The following is an 18,471-nucleotide window of genomic DNA, read 5'->3' on the forward strand; positions in this document are numbered from 1 at the left end:
ATTTCAGGAAACAATGACGTAGTAACAAGAAAATAATTACCACTATGCAGGAGCTCAAAATTTATGGAGGAAAACCTCAGATTAAAGGATGGGAATATATTAATAAATACGTTATAGCGAATACCTAAGTGTAAGGTGACAGAGAAAATACTCAATTGTTTGAAATGTTGATGGGGGAAGTCAATGGATGGCAAAGCAAAGATATTATTGCTCTTGTTATTATTAACTGAAAATTTAGTTCTCAAAATTCTCCATGCCACCTCTACTCCTTCCTATTTTCTACACAAATAGTGTTACACATTCCATAGACAAGGAAATTGTATTTTCTTTTCCATAATATCTAATGTATTTTTGTTTTTTATTGCAGTCTTATAAATGATCTCGTGTACTAAATTTTATCCTACTGACAAAAAAAAAGAGTTTGCTTATTCACCATTTTATTCTTGTCCCCAAGATTTACTTCCATCTCAGTAACTATTAATGGATACCATAATTGCCCACAATAAAATATTAGTGTTATTTTTGGTTTTCTATGTTGTGATAAAACAGTTGAAGAAATGGCTATAAAAAACAGACTTTTGATATTATGCATCAGTTTCTTGTTTGCAAACTTCAATCATTTCCTAATGGGGATAACACTTCTCTTCATTACATTTGAAAAGAATTGATGGGATTAATGGATTGAAATGATGATAATGATGATGATGATGATGATGATGATGATGATTTTGTCTCACAGTACCAGTAATGGTTCTGTTTCTCTGGAGAACCCAAACTAATACAGTAAATATATGATAAAATCTGTATAGAGGTGCTACAGGGGATAGATAGATAGATAGATAGATAGATAGATAGATAGTGGGAAATAGGAGTCAATTTTGGACATGTTTAATTTGAGATGTTACTAAACAGACAAGTGAAGTTATCAAAGAGGCATGTATATTTTGGAGAATCTTAGTAGACGTATGAATTAATATGTGGGATTAGTTGTACATCTATAGTAAAGACAAAAGATTGAGGCACTCTAATCGTAAAAAGTAGGGGTGAAAAACAGTAGAGTAGGAGGTATGCTAAGAGTATGTAAAATTCTGGAAACCAAGTGGGAAAAAAATGTTATCAAAGAGGTGATACTGATCATTTGTGCTGAATGCTGATTATTGGTCAAAAGGAATGTGTAATATGAGAGAGAAACATTGAATTTCACAATGTGAAGTTTATTGATGGCCCTGACAACATGAGTTTTAATTATATAATGAGGACAAAAGCCTAATTAGACTTTGGCTAAGCGAGAAAAGGGAGACTGTTTGCTATTGCTGCCATACAACGTGTGACAGACTGGTTGGCTTAAATAATAGAAATTAATTTATTCACAGTCTGTAGGCTGTATATCCAAGATCAAAATATCAGCAAGGTTGGCTTTATTCTTAGGCCGCTTTCCTTGGTTGGTAGAAGACCATCTTTTGTCTTTGCCTTCTTGTGGTCTATCCTTCCTGTGTCTGTTTCCTAATACCTTCCTCTTTTAAGGATTAGGGTCAACTGTAGTTAACTCATTTTAACTTAATTACCTCTTTGAAGATCATATCTTCTAATATAGTCACATTTTGAGATACTCTGGATTAGAACTTTGGTGAGAAATAAAATAGCCTATAGCACTCTGCTGTCTGGTTCTTCAAACTTCATGGCCTTAATGCAAAATATATTCACCCTATCCCAGCAGCCCCAAGGGTCTACACCTATTTCAACATTAAATCCAAATTAATTATCTCACATAAATATCCTCTAAATCAGCTACTGTTGAGAATAAAGATATAATTCATCCTGAAGCAAAGTTCCTTATCAGCTGTGAACCTGAGAAACCAGACAAGTTATCTCTTTATAAAATACAGTGTAGCACAAGTGTAAGACAGACATCACCATTCCCAAAAGGAGATATTAGGGGAGGGGAAAGGACCACAGGTTCCAGCAAGTCTGAAAATTAGCAGGGAAAATTCCATATGATTCTAAGCCTTAAAATTAATTGTTGGGCTCAGTGTTCTTTCCTTTGTGTCCACCAGGGAGGTGGTACTAATTTATATGCCCATCAGTGTAGTGTCTCTTTCTCTTAATTACAGTAACATTGTTAGGTATTGGAGGTTGGGTGGCAGACACAACACAGCCTACAACAGGGATTGTAGGTGGTACTTCTGAGGAGTATTAATTTTCAAAAGTCAACAAAGATATGAAACAGTAACGATGGGAAAAGATGACATTTGATGTAGAAGAAAGAGGAAGAAATTGCTACATTAATGTCCATAAGTACACTAGAGAAGATGGAAACATGTAAAAATGGAGGAATTTCTTGGCTTTAGGTGAAAATACATAGGAAACAGGCAGGTACAGATACTACTAGGGGTTCTGATGTGGGGTGGAAATATGTGGAAGTTCTCTTGTGAGCTTTCCTTTCTTTCAGCTAAATAGAAGAAAAGTAGAGCCAGGTAAAGTAGAGAGAAAAAGAAAACACATAATAGTAATTTAGGATAATTTTGTCATAATGTTATCCTAGGAGGAGCCATTCCGGTTTTAAGGGATTTTTGTTAGACATTTTTGATTTGTAAAACAAAAAAACTGAGAATGATGAGTTTTTTCTCGCTTTGACGTTTTTCTCCTACAGTATGGCAAAGCAAGAAAGGGGCAAGTGGAACCAGGATATTTGTAAGGTAATGACATTAATAATTAGCCTTGATATATTAAGCAGTGTAGGAATAGAGGAAAGATGTAAAGGTGACAAAGGAAAATGAAATGAAATAGAAGTGCTGGGAAGGTCAAGAGATTTTTGGAGTCCAGGTTCTCTAAAGAAGGGGCCTGAAAATAGAGGAAATGGTGATCAATGAATGTCACATTTTGGAAACTTAGATCTCAATACTGACTTGTGGCAATTTAGTGAAAGGGTATGTCTCTATTTGTAGCTGCTGCTGCATTTAATGCAGTTTAATGAATAGTTAGAATCATTTGAAGAGTTCATTATGTTTAGTTAAATTAGTATTCTATGCTACCTTATAAATTACCACAAACTAAATGGCTTAAAACAGCAGTCATTTTATTTAACCATTTCTGTAGGTCAGAAGGCTGGGAACTGCAAGCTGAACTCTTGCTTAGAATCTCATAAGACTGAAATCATGGTCCTGGTTGGCTGCATTCTCATCTGAAGGCTCAATAGGCAAGAATCCACTCAGCAATTGCTCTCAGGTTGTTGACTGATTTCATTTCATTGTAGCAGAGATTTTTTTGGCAGCTCTTTAATTTTTTAAAGTCAGCAATAGTCTACTTCAAATCTGGGACTTCTAGACCATCTTTTAAATGACTTTCCTGAATAGACTAAGGCTACCAGAATAATCTCCCTTTGATTAACTTAAAGTAAGTTCATTGGAGGTATTTAATTGCATGTAAAAATCAATCACTTGTGCCATATATTGATTAGAAGCAAATTCCAGGTTTTGCTTACCAACAAGATGAGGAGATTATAAAAGGCTGCTATTCATGACTGGGGTGGCAGTTAGTTTAGGCTCATGCAAAAGTGTGTACATTGAACTATGTATTATTTAAAGATGCTTTTTCAGTTTCATTTTCACCTATAGAGTTTTAACTGCATAGAGAATCACCCTGCTACAAATGTAAATTACAAGAAAATCGGGGATGAGAGTGGAAAATAACTTTTCACACATTGAATGTAGGTAGCATAGGTCATGGATTACATGAGAGAGTCTCATGATGGAAGGGGAAATATGATACCTATGACTTCTAGCATTATTACCTAGAGAAAGTTTCTATCCATGTCATAGAAAATGTCAGAGGGGATCCAAACATGACCTAGTTGAGTTGGGAAGATAGGAAGATACTTGCAGAAATCAAATTGACTATAATTTTAAGGGCAGCACATAAGAAATAGAGGAGATTGATTGGTAGGTTGGTGGATAGATAGAATAGGAAACTGTAGGGAGGAAGGGAGGAGAGAAGAGGGTGTGCTAGAGAGACCACAGAAGGATTCTTTCAAGTAGTTGGCTGAGTATTGACCAGCCTTCCAAGGGGACCAGGGATGGAACTACTGGGAAGCAATGGGTAAAACAATTAATGAAGATCACATAGGGTTGAGAACAATTGGCATTCTCATCATCCCAAATAAAAATACCTCTTAATACACAGAGCATCATATAGTGGCCAAAATGGTCATATCTTAGCTATAAGACTAAACTAACCCCAGTGATAAATCTGCTCTGAAGCTGTCCAAACTGAAATCGAGCATCAAAAGAAATAAAGTGAAGAAATGTAGATAAATTGTGACCTAGAATAAATTTCAATAATCTTTACAAAAATACATGAAAATTGAACATTAAACAAAATGATTTGCAAAACTGCCATACAGAAAAGATTACTAGGCATACAAAAAAGGTAGAAAAATAGAAAGTATTATCAAGAGACAAATCTATCATTAAAAACAGATGCAGAAAAATCAAAGCTGGAATCAGTAGACAAGGAGTTTAAAGGAAAAATTATACATTTAATGTGTTCAAGGATTTAAAATAAAGCCTGAACATGAAGTGAAGAACAATTAAGTTACAAAAGACTCTGATGAAACTACTTGACATAAATTCAATATCTGAAATGTAAAAATAAAGTTAAAAAAATACTGCATGGGAGTAATAACAGACATGGAAGAAAAAGATCCATGAACTTGATGTAGCAATAAAACAATAGAGGAAAAGTCCTGGAGACAGAGACTGTAAATAAATGGATTATCATGTCCAGTGAGACAATATTAGGCTAACATTTTATTGGAGAGCATACAGATAGGTCTACATATTATTTAGAGATAATGGCCAATTTACTTCATGGGAAAATAAAAAATCAGCAAAACCATGCTGAATAAACAAAGCAGACCACACCAGAGCACATTTGAATAATAATAAAAAACCCTAAAAAAAAGTAATTGAGAGAAAATATCTAAATGGTAGCCAGCGGGGGAAATGACACTTCTGCATAGAACAAAGAATGCATATAGATTTGACAGAAGTTAAACTTGCCAGAACACAAAGAGGAATAACCTCATTAAAGTGCTGAAAGGAAAAAAAACAAAAAACAAAATAACAAAAAAAAACTGTGAACCTGAAATTGAATATCAAGCAAAAAATACGCTTCAAATATGAAGACAGACTTTTTAGACAAACCAAAGTTTACAAATTTCAGTGTTATCAGACCTTTGTGACAGAATTATGATGAAAGGAAGCATTTGTGAAAAATGAAAATGGCACTTGATAAAATTTTGCATCTAAATGAGGGTTTGGTAAAATTTAGCCTGCTGCCATATTTGACTTAGGATGTGTCTATCTGTCACTATTTCTTGAGAAGCCTGAGAGGTCAGAATGTTTTACATTGTTAATTTTTTTTTTAAAGAATAAGCATATTGGACAGAAACTATGTAGAGCCAGTAAAGCCTAAACAATTTATTGTCTGTCTTTTTACAGAAAATGTAAAACTTTCAATCTAAATAATGAATATCACAGATGACAAACATAGCAGCATAAGTGACACACAAATGTTTTTCAAAATATTATGAAAAATAATGACAACAAAAAATGATAACAATGGCTGTTTAGGTAGGAATAAAATGTATGACAATAAAAATAAAATATCTTATTGAATGATCTTAATCTATATGAAAGGTAGTATAATTGGTGGTAGATGGTGATAAGTTAAAGATGCATATTGTGAAACCGAGGACAAACATATTAAATAAAAAGCTAGTAAGTCAATAGCAAGGATAGGAAATATTATACTCAGTTAATCTAAAATAATACGGTTAAAAAGAGGAAAACAGGGATGGTCAAAATGGATGATGTTCTGTGGGAGATTTAGGCTTCCAGTTACTGAATGGATATGTCACAGAGCTGAAAGATAGAGCATGGGGAATATACTTAATGACACTGTGATTGGGTTGTATGGTGGCAGACGGTACCCTACACCTCTTTGTGTTGAGCATAGCCTAAGTATTAAAGTTGAATCACTATGTTGTACACTTGAAATGAATGTAACATTGTATGTCAACTATAAGCAAAAAAATTGAAAGGCAAAATGAAGAAAAATTGACACAGATAAGCAAGATTTTAGCAAAATTGTATCAATAATCTCATTAAATATATGGTCCAAAAGTTGTAATTAAAATGCAGAGATTATCAGACTGTAATAAGATGCAGATTCCTTTTCTCTTTAAAAGAAATTCACTTTAAATACACAGATACGGATTAAAGTGCAATAATGAAAAAGGTCCTTATGCAAATGCTAATTAGAAGAAAACTGGGGGCTGCCTGAGTGGTTCAGTAGTTAAACAACTGTCTGACTCTTGGTTTCAGCTTAGGTCATGATCTCATGGGTTGTGAGACTGAGACTCACATCCAGCTACATGCACGGCCAGGTTCTCTTTCTCTGCCTCCCACTCATGCTCTCTCTCTTTCTTAATCTTAAAAAAGTTGCAAGTGGCTTTTACTCACAGGTATGATGGAGTAACAGGAATCCGATTTATTGCCCTTCTGTAAACAACGATGATACATATAGGAAATAACTAGACTAAATATAGGAAATAACAGTTTTCAGACACTAGAACACAGGCAAGGTAAGAAAACAATCTCTGACAGAAAGGAACAAAATGAGGTAAATTGTATGATTTTCCCTACTCTTCCGTTTTCAGGCTCTAGTAAAAGGAATAGGGCTATATATGGAGCTATCTGATACCACCACATTGAGAATTCACAGTTCCGATTTCAGGGATGCCAAAACAAATACAATTTATGGGGCCAAGCACTGGAGAGGAAGGTGTGCAGGGAGGAAGAGCTAGAGACTAGCAGGATTGGCAGGGAGTCTCTCAAGGCTTTGATTGTATATGTTGGTAATAAAACACTGGGAAAGCAAGGAAATAAAAACTGAAAAGGGTAAGTCAAACAATTTCTAGAGATCATGTAAAGCTTGAATAGTCCACTTTTTAAAGAACCATAGCGAACAGACCTCTTTATACATGGGAAATGGAGGAGAATTCATAGAATGGAATTAGCTCAGTATTAAAGCCAAGTTAGTCCTGGTACCACACTAACAGATTGTTTAGAAAATAAAAGGAAAATAAAAACCAGGAAGAATATGCCTATTACCTGAAAAAGTCCAGAGAAATAGGCACAAATGGGGATGCCATTAGGGATGTATGCCAGAGACTGAAAGGCCAGAAAAAGAGGAAGGAATATTTTTTCATGTTTCCATCCTTTACCTAACCACATTCTCCTACCAATTTTCTTCCCCTCTCTAGGCCTGATTTTTATCTTTTTCAGCAGCAGCAGATGTTGATTCCAGCAGAATTTTAGAGTTTTCCACAACACTCTACAAAACATCATGTCTTGCCTCAGAAGCAAATGTATCAGCCAGCCAGAGAAACTTGGTTACGAATCAAATTGTACAAGCACATGGACCCAAGTTTGTAAGATGACCATCTATAAGACACTATTTGCTTCTCCAGAAAATTAATGACAAGGAGGATGAAAATTGAAGGCCATGGAATCAAAGAAACGGGAGCTGTAACTCAAGAGCTGGTGGATTATCAATCAAAAAAAAAAAAAGAGAGAGAGAGTTGTTGATAATTAGGGAAATGTGAGGCTAGACTATCTATTAGGTAATATTAAGAGATTTTAATGACAAAATATTTAGATGTGAAAGTGGTATGGTTTATATAACAATTGTCAACATGATACATGCTTCAGGTATTTATGAGTGAGATAATCTGGTATGTTAGTTTTGCTGAGAGGATTAAACTTTAAAGGGATAATTATATACCAAAATTGTTAATAATTGTTAAACCTGACTAATAGGTACCTGGGTTCATTTTATAACTTTCTACTTTGTATTTTCCAATAACCTCCCAAACAAAACATCATGGAGAGAGATGCTGGAATAACATACTCTTCTTTTTCTAAAATTTAAATTTCACCTCACTCTAACTTTGTTAAAGTTGTTATTTAAAGGGGCCTTGCAGTTTAAACCCTCTTGATACATCCTCTATAAAATTATCAAGTTTTCCTCCTAAGTATCGTAAGCACACTGTGTTGTTTTAGAGAAAGTTTTGCAAACTGCTGTTTGAGCCAGGTCAGGCTAATTTCTATAAACAGCTGTGCTGAAGTCTCAGTAGCTAAACAGTTTTATCCCTTGTTTGACTCACCATGGAAAGCAAGTTGGTGTTGGTGATGAGGGATTATACATGGATCTTAATATACTTAGACTGTTTGCTTCCATTTGGCAGAGAGACAAGTGTGGAGAGGTTGTGAGGGATCAGAAGGGAAGTTTTAGAGGCGAGGCTGGCACATGGTGTAGCATATATCACTCCTGCCCACATTCTAGTCACCACAAATCAGTCTTATGGTCCCACCCAACTGTGAGGGAGGCTAGAAAATTTAAATTCCTGTGTGTTAAAATCAACTAAGAGATTTACTGAATCTAAAATATTTTCTTTACCACAATAGACATTTGGTTTAATAAATACTTTCATATGTTTACACTTATAAACAACCCATTTAATTTAATTTAATTTAAGCTATCAAAAGATAAACTGTCATAACAGGAGTATGAATGGAAAGCTTAATTCCTGAATTTGATTGGCAGTAAATGCTTTTGAGCCATATGCCAGGATTAATATCCACCATTCATCAAAGATGTATTGAGTGCCTAACATAAGGTACTATACCAGGCACTAGGGATGCTGGTCAGGGATCTTGCAAGCCAGGATCTGCTACTCTATGAAGGAGAATTAAGAAAGAATGTAGGTAATCACTACACATCCTGCAAAGAAAATGCCATCTCTAAATGGAACCAAACTAATAAGAAATGAGAAGGTAAATGTGTTAGCCAAATGAAACGGAGGTTTGTTTTAATGTGTGCTCTCAAGCTCCCAGCTAAAGGAGTGGCACGTGTAAAGATTTGGATGTTGGCAGAGCATCTGGACATTTGACAAACTATGAGAACTTAATGTTTCCTGAGTCTAGGGTAGAAAGAAGAAAAAAAAAAAAAAAGGTACAATGTGAAAGGAAGTAAATCCATCTGGCTAACTATTTTATTAGGTGAAGGAGTTTGGACTTCAAACTGATATCAATGAAGTGCAAACCTAATTCAGTTATACATAATATTGGCTGCTTTGTAAAATTTAAATTTATTTAATAGAATCTCTAATTTTATTGAAGCTGTATCAAAAGGGTGCTATAATTTAAAATCTTTCAATAGCATTCTATTAAACATCACATTTTTCTCATAAGTTGGGCCTTATTTTCTTAGAGAAAATATAGATAGGATAGAAAGTTTACCTATTTCCAATAAGTTCATAAAGATTAGGACTCTATTCTTAAAGGACGATGTGATATGGCATATTTTTAAGGAAGAGTGATGCTATAAAAGTCAATTCAGCTTCTCTGAAAGAAGTAAATACTAAACTTTTACTAGTGTTTTTCTTCTAAACTTTTCTGTTAAGAATGACACTAATACGGTAAAAGAAAATATAATTTTATATGAAGTAGGTTTTTATAACTCAGGTCATGTATGTAATGATTTTCTATTAGATTAAGAAATTCTGTTTTATGAACCTTTTGGATTTTTAACACTCCTTTGTAACAATGGCACATTTACTTTTCCTGTATTTTCTTACATGCAAAGAAATGTCATCTACATATACTTATGCACATATAAATAGAAATATACATTTAGGCTTTTTTTTTTAAATAAAGCTTTTACTTATTTATTCATGAGAGACACAGAGGCAGAGACATAAGCAGAGGGAGAAGCAGACTCCCCATGAGGAACCCGATGCGGAACTCGATCCCAGGATCCCGGGATCACAACCTGAGCAAAAGGCAGATGCTCAACCACCAAGCCACCCAGATGCCCCCATTTGGGCTTTTTTATTTCATATTTTTAAATGCTATAGTATAATGTATTAAATGTGGCTTAGGTTGTCACTAATACCACTTGATATATATGAATATATATTTGAGATAAATAGTAATAAAGATTTAATATAACTAGAAAATAGAAAATTGTATTTATTATATGTAGTAAAATGTTTAATTTTGACTTACTTGAATGTATGATTATTACTAATTATTCTCAAGTGCAAGTAGTCTTAAATACACAGAAAATATTTCCAAAATTTAGTATCATATTGCAGTAGGGACATAAATAGGTTGTCTTTTTGAATGATACTGAATATTTCTTTCTAATAAAGCTTTCAGACATTTGAGAATAAAATGTAAGTGCTAAAATATGCAAATACAATTTATAGTGTGTTTTTATTGTTAGCTTCTGATTACTTTTAGAAAGTATGTCTCAGGGCACCTGGGGGGCTCAGTCGGTTAAGCATCTGACTCTTGATTTCGGTTCAGGTCATGGGCTCAGGATCATGAGATCAAGTCCTACTTTGGGCTCTGTGCTGGGTATGGAGCCTCCTTAGGATTCTGTCTCTCCATCTGCCACCTCCCCTCAAGGAAAAGGATGTTTCATAAAAAGTATAATTATGGAAATCAGAAAAGCTAAAATTAAACTTGTTTTTTGTCTTATTAGATATTCATAATAAAATTACTGCATGTAATGGGTACATATAATATGTACAGTATACATGCATACATAAACATGTATATTTACCCAAAGGCAAACTATACATCACTGATTTATAACCAATTTCTTTAAGCCTCTAGTGGCACTATCACAAAAATAATTTTCAAGACAAATATTAATCTACTTCATTTTATTGATAGTATAGGATTCCATTTCATAAGGATGACTAATATCATTACTCACATTTAGATAATAACCGAGTAGTCAAGCTTCACTCTTTGCCCCTCTATCTCTTTTCCATTTTTTTTAAAGGTTTTATTTATTTATTCATGAGAGACAGAGAGAGAGAGATTGAGAGAGAGAGAGAGGAAAGACATAGGCAGAGGGAGAAGCAGGTTCCATGCAGAGAGCCCGATGTGGGACTCAATCCCGGGTCTCCAAGATCTCACCCCGGGCCTAAGTCAGGCGCTAAACCGCTAAGCCACCCAGGGATCCCCTCTTTTCCAAAATTAACACATGTGCATATTCAAATGCAGGTTTTTAACTACTTTTCTATTGCCTACTAAATAAAATTCAGAATTGGGATCTTGCCAATAAAGTATAAAAAGGGCAGTTGATGTATGTTTATATTATTGTAGCTCAGTTTCACTTTATTGTGTGCTTAGTATGTTCTGGGATGAAAGATGTTGTGGTCTTTATTTTAAATAAATTGGAATTTTAGATAAGTGATTTGAGCAAGGATACTTGTTGCAGATCTTTGAGGTCACATTCTGAAATAACCATTTCACATTCATAGGCATATTAAATACTGTGTACTTGATACACACTGAATTCAGATATCAGCATTTCAAGGAATCACTGGTAATTTTTTTTTTAATCAGTGAGATTAATAGAGTATTCTCTACACTGCTCAAACTCCTTTTGGTGACCTATGAAATCTACTTGGAATGTCATTTATTACTTGACCTTGATTATTGAACTCTTAACCTTTACATCTGGAAGTGGTTAAAATGATATAAAATACATGTCTTATATAGGCTCCATTTTCATCTAATGTATGCTAGAATGCTTAGATTGTATGTAACATTGCCATGGCACATGTGACAAAAGTTGGCTTGGCCTGATTCCAAGGTGTACAGACAAAACTCAAGCTCTTCAAATACATTCTGTGACTTTCACATGAGAACACATAAAAAAAGTAAAAAAAAAAAAAAAAAATTTCTGGTAATATGATTTACTTGATTACATTGGAGATTGGTTTCTCTCCTCTAACCTAAATATTTCCTGTCCTCATGAGTGTGCTTCTGCCAATTCCATTCTTCTCTGCTACAATTAGTGTTCTGTGCGCTAAGGCAATGAGAGTTGCATTTCAAACTCGCCATTGGGGAGATAAATCATTTCTTGTCTGGAATCTGAGTTGAAATCAGATTGCTTTTTTTGTTGTGCCATCTCCTTTCTTGTCATTAAACTCCCCTTTAGCAGTAACACATCGAGGAGTAAGTTTAATACTTCCTGTCCAAGGAAATGAAAATTAAAGTCATTATAACCCCTGTTTTGCAAATAAAGAAACTGATATTCAGAACAATCAAAGAACTTTTCTCCCCTAAGGCAAAACAGCAAGGAAATGATAGATTATAACCCAGGAATTCTATTCAAAGTCCAGTTCTTTTTCTGCTACCAAAAAAAAAAAAAAAAAAAAAAAAATGACCCTGTCTAGCATCCACTTTTCATTATTGAACACTGGGGACAAAACAGATCCTCCTTCTTAAAGACTTAATGTCAACTGAATTTCAGGGATTAATGTTTCTCTTATTCAGAGGAAATTAAAGAGGCCCTTGGCTTCGGGCTCAGTGATTTCTTCAGATTCGCTTTCAAATATGATTCTCACTTTAGTAGTTAGACTAAGGCCTAATTTCTTGGGAACAAACCCCTGAGCCTGGTCCCAATTCTAGTAATGACACTAGAATATTTAGATTTATTAAATTATCTTTTACATTTAATACATGTGCTAGGATAAATGTCATGCAACAATTATGATACATGATAAGATCTAAAAGGAGAGTATAAAAATGTTATCAATTACAAATATATTAATAGTATTATACTTTCTAGGTTCCTAAATTCCTTAATGCTATTTATTTATTTGTTTATTTGTTTATTTATTTTTAAATATTTTATTTATTTATTCATGACAGACACAGAGAGAGAGAGAGAGAGAGAGAGAATGAGGCAGAGACACAGGCAGAGGGAGAAGCAGGCTCCATGCAGGGAGCCTGATGTGGGACTTGACCCTGGGTCTCCAGGATCACACCCCGGGCTGAAGGCGGTGCTAAACTGCTGGGCCACTGGGGCTGCCCCCTTAATGCTTTTTAAACCGCTTTGCTGCTATGCTCTTACCATCCATGCATTCACTGAATGAACAAACATTAATGGAGTGTTTGGAATTTTGACATTGAAAGGCAGACCCTACTCAAAGGAAATGGGAGGGGTCTCAATACCTACTTACCCTTCAAACACCTATGCCCTACCTACTCATCAAAAATGCTAGCCATAAAGGTGAGGCTGCTTCATTTTTACTTTTCTGCCTGATATTTTCTGGGACATGAGAGATTTTTTTTTTTTTTTTAACTGGGGCTCCTCTGGAATGGCACATTCTGCAATTCTGAAACTTTGTCTCATTGCTAAAGGAGCTTTGTTTTGTTTAAGAGACAGACCAACCCAAATGTCTAACTTTTATAAATTTGTTCTTTTGGCATATGCTCAACTACATAACTATATTATACAAATTTACTAGTATCTTTCAACCCAGTTAAAATGGCAGAGATCAAGTAACAGTACTTTTGATTTCAAGCAATTGTCATCTAAATCAAAGGAAAAAGGTTTAGGGGCACCTGAGTGGTTTAGTTAGTTAAGCATCAGAACCTTGATTTCAGCTCAGGATGTGATGTCAGAGTTGTGAAGTGGAGCCTGCTTAAGATTCTCTCTCTCCCTCTGCTCCTCCCCACCCTTTCTCCCTCTTAAAACATACAGAACCTCCCCCCCCCGCCCCCCGCCGCAACACACACACACACAGGGAAAGGTCCAATGTTGTGCTAAGGTGTTTGCGGATTGCCCCAAAAGTTCATGGTGATTAAAATAATCAACTCGCTGATGAGGTTATTTAAAATATTTTAGACTGGGACCCCTGGGTGGCTTAGCAGTTAAGTGTTTACCTTCAGCCCAGGGGGTGATCCTAGAGACCTGGGATTGAGTCCTGCAATGGGCTTTCTGCATGGATCCTGCCTCTCTCTCTCTGTCTCTGCCCATGTCTCTGCTCCTCTCTCTCTCTCTGTGTGTCTCTCATGAATAAATAAATAAAATCTTAAAAAATAAAAAAATAAAAAAATAAAATATTTTAGACTGATGAAACCATAAAGACAATAAACCATTAAAATTAGGACATGGTATAAGTCTAATACAGCCACATCCTACCAGCTTTGTTAAAAAGGAATCTTAGAACTTTGTCTATCTGTGATCTTCATATATATAAGGAAAACAGAGAAAAATACATATTTAAATTTAGAATATATCAGTGACTACATTTCCATTCCTGGGTTTTCTCTGTGTCATCTCTTAACCTCTATGTGTCTTCCATTTGTGAAATGACAATAGCCACCTCCTACATCACAAAGAGGTTGATGAGATATAGAAGAAATATTTTAGCTATGTAGAAAATGTGCCAAGGCATCCTGCATTCGTGACCATGACCTTTGCCTGGGACCCTTAAATCCTTTTGTATCCTCACTGAGAATTAATATCCAATAAAAGATGACTAGGGAAAAAAGTGCCAAGAAAGGGTACTTTTGGAAAAAAAAATCTTTAAAAAGTGTCATTTCTTATAGAATCATCAAAAGGCTCCTTTAGTGAAAATATGAAATTTTTGAGAAAATCCTTAAGATAAAGCTAGAAGAATATTTTACAATGTTTATATTTTATTTAAAATATTATTATTGACATTAATAAGTCAATGTCAACTCAAAGTTTTAAATACAACTGTTTTTATTCTTTGAGTATTATACAAAATCATTTGAAAGTAGAAAATATCTGAATGAAGGCTTGAAAGAGTGAATTAGTAAAGAATGATGAGATAGATGGAGGAGCAATGATGATTGTTACTTAAAGTAACCAGTCCAGGGGTGCCTGGGTGGCTCAGTGGTTGAGCGACTGCCTTTGGCTCAGTCTGTGATCCCAGGATCCTGGGATCAGATCCTGGGATCTGAACTTTGTACAAACTTTGTACCTCTTGTTCCACAAGAGGCTCCCCACAGGTGTCTCTCATGAAGGAATTAGTAAAATCTTTAAAAATAAAAAATAAAATAATAATAATTAACCAGTCCAAATGACTCACCACAATGAGGGTGTGCCCTGAGGTGGGGGGGACAACTATGTGGACCATGGAAATGCCCTTTATGCTTAAAGTGCAGGCAGCTCTCCTGTGGATCTTTTGATAGACATGGCATTTTACACCTCACAGATGACTGCCAACCATTCTTCACATGTGAATATTGAGAAATTTCAGCTTACTTAGCAGAGAGCACAGTCACTAAGGGTTTTGATGGAAGGAGTTGAACCTCAGCAGCATCTTGTAAAGATGATGAAGACTTTGAAGTGAAGAGGTCCTGGAAGAAAGAGCTGAGGTTCTACAAATCTAAAGGGATCAAATGAGACAAAATGAAAATACATTTATATGCCCGCTGGTGAATTCCTGGGACTTGTGGGATGTGTTTGTAGTTTTGTAACTTATAATGTTACCAGTGGAAGATTGTTGTAAATTGTGGAGAAAGCTTTATTAGTGTAAGAAAACATTGTTCATAATTGATACATAAAAAGAAATGAGCAAATTAAAATATATATATATATACATATATATATATATATATGATATTTAGTGAGCAGAATGATGGATTTAGTGTTCATTTATTTGGGAAATGTTCATGCAGCTCTATGTGTCAGACATTGAGCTAAGTCTTTGAGAGTCCTCAATGAGTTCAGAGTTTCAGAGGAAAAGGCCTACTGAAAGCTAAGATCATGTGATAATGACCATAACAGATGTATGTAATTACACTAATTAGTGTTACAGAAGAAAGAAAAGTTTCCAAAAGACTTTAGGAAGTAGGCAAAAACTTCAAGACTACTGCAAAGTTTGGTATTTTTAGATGGTAAAGTATAGGAAACCCAGGGATGAGATCAGAGAGGCAGAGTGAACTATTATCTTGATTACTGTTCTTGTATGCTTTCGTTGCTAGGTTTTTGGGAGCCATTAAACGATCAGACTGGTGTTTTGGAGTGATACTAAATCCAGAATTAAGACAAGAAACTTGTATTACTTTGTTATTGCTGCTGTTATATATTATTAGTAATATATACACTATAATAAATTACTGAATTTAGTGGCTTAAAACAACATAAATGTATTTTTATAACAGTTCTGTAAGTCAGAAGTCCAATATCTTTTTCACTGGCCCCAAATCAAGCTGTAGGCTCCTTCTGTGATCCCTCTGGGGAGACTTCATTTCAGCTTCTAGTGGCCACCTGTTTTTCTTGGCTGGTGTCCCCTTCCTCTGTCTTTAAAGTACATCACTCCAATCTCTGCCCATATCACATTCTCCTGTTCTCTGATAAATCTCCCACTGCCATCGTCTTATATAGATACTTGTGATTAAATTTTTAGCATATCCAGATATTTTGGGATTACTTCCTACTGTCAAAATCTTTCAATTAATCATGTTTGCAAAATCCATTTTGCAAATGAGCTAGCACAGGGGCCAGGGATTAGGACTTGGACATCTTTTGGGTCCATTATTTAGGCTATCACAAAGCCTATGTTCAATTATAGGGAACCTCCTCCATATATTCTATCACATACATGAATATACACACATAGACTCCAAAAAAACATGGCATAAAAACCAAGGAAACAAAAACTCACTAGCACAAGAGCCTGCACTAAGTCAATGGCCATGAGGTGGATTTGGTAAATGGTTGGGTATGCACAGTATGGAAATCAGAAAATTAGAATTAAAATCAAGATTTATGGCTTGTATAAGATGCATGGTAGTATGATTAACCAAAATGAGAAATTTTGGTTAATAGACCTAGATGTGTTTATCACAAAAATCTATAGTTTAGCTCAGCATTCAATCAACTTCTGTTTTACAGATCTGTAGCCATTTCTTTTAAAATCAGTTCCCATAAAGTGTGTGTATTGAATGATCGCTCCCACCATGACCACTCCATTCCATACTAGAATGATAAAGGAAATATTTCTTTCTGCTCTGTCGGCATGGAATATATTTCTGTGTTGTGAAAGGGTAGTGATTAATTTCAGATCAATGTATTTCAACAATGTGAATGTTCTCAATGTTAGTACAAACTTTGTACCATAAAATACTTAAGGATTTTCACTGTGCTGTTTTAATTATTACTGTTTTAAATTTTTATATGCTGCTGCTTCATATTTTTTAAAAGACCAAGGCATAAGATGAATCGCTGCCATTTCAAAAACAAATCTAATCATTCCACTGTGGAAAACTAATACCAAATTTAATGTACACTTTCTTGAATTCAGTCTTCCACAAACATCACTTTGATTCATATTTTAGTCTGGTAAAAAATACCAGAGTTAAACCTAAGTTTATAAATAATTGGATATTAGAGTTTCAATTCTATCAAAAGTAATCACTTCAAAGAACAGTAGATATAGTGTAATTTCTGAAAATAGAAACCAAATATTTCCTCTTACATATGGTTTAATGTGAATTATTTATATATAATTGTTTTTTGTCTTTTTATAATTTAGAGATTCATTTAAATCTTAGACAATCATTTTCTATAAAAAATCTAAGAAGGAAAATAATCTTCATAATCTCAAATTTCAAAAACACCAAAAAACGAATCAAAGTACAGATTATAGAAATGAAAAACTCCCATGTTTTTATTTGCCCCTGAGAATGTCCCTATTTCCTACCTGTGTGATAGTACTCAATTAACATCTAAGTAGAGTTATAAGGATCCAAGAGTTCTGCATAGCTAACTTCTGTATTTTATACACTCTAATTTAAGGCATGTGTTTCAGCCCACTATTGACAGTAGAAGAGAACATTTAAAACCAGTAGCTACTGGAAATAGAATGACAAACATACCACTACTTTTTTTGGCAGAAATCTTTTAAACTGTAATTTGGCCTCCTCAATAGTTTTATGTCTAAGGAATGATTGTTGGAATGTATTATCTCCTATGAATTTGACTATTTTAAATACCTCAGTTAAATCATGTTGTATTTGTCCTGCATTTGACTTATTTCACTTAAAATGAGTGAAACTGGAGAATATGTTGCTATCACATATGTCCTTGTTTCCATCTTTTTTGAAACTGAATAATAGTCTATTGAATGTACATTCAACATTTTTATCGGTTTACCCGTCCATGGACATTTAAATTGTTTCCACATTGAATACTTTGAATAAAACTTCATGGGAATGCAAATATCTTCTTAAGATGGAGATTTTAGTTCTTTTTTTAAAATAAATAATCAGAAGTGGGATTTCTGAATCATATGGTACTTACATTTTTTATTTTTTTAAGGAAACTCCATACTGTTTTCCATAGTGGCTGCACCAACTTACATTTCCACCAATAGTGTACAAAAATTCCTTTTTCTCACATTTTCACCAACATCAGTTGACTTATATTTTGATAGCCACTATCACACATGTGAGGTGATACCTCACTGTGATTTTGATTTTCCATGACAATTAGTGATGCAGAACATCTGTTCGTGCATTTTTTGACAATGTGCATGTCTTTGGAGAGCTATTTAACTCTTAT

General features: G+C 34.5%; 1 long non-coding RNA gene across 2 annotated transcripts in view; it reads left to right on the top strand.

The window, feature by feature from the left end:
• The window catches only part of LOC140639881 (uncharacterized), a 148,452-nt gene extending 130,211 nt beyond the window's left edge, over positions 1-18,241 (top strand). The window contains exons 9-11 of one of the 2 annotated variants that reach the window (XR_012036532.1): positions 2,651-2,696; positions 3,097-3,225; positions 7,325-18,241. This is a non-coding gene — a long non-coding RNA (uncharacterized lncRNA). The remainder of the gene's footprint in view (positions 1-2,650; positions 2,697-3,096; positions 3,226-7,324) is intronic. The other variant, XR_012036533.1, reaches the window with a different exon arrangement.
• Positions 18,242-18,471: the final 230 nt, after the last annotated feature.

The sequence above is a fragment of the Canis lupus genome, chromosome 9 (assembly GCF_048164855.1).
Source record: "Canis lupus baileyi chromosome 9, mCanLup2.hap1, whole genome shotgun sequence".
Lineage (NCBI taxonomy): Eukaryota > Metazoa > Chordata > Mammalia > Carnivora > Canidae > Canis > Canis lupus.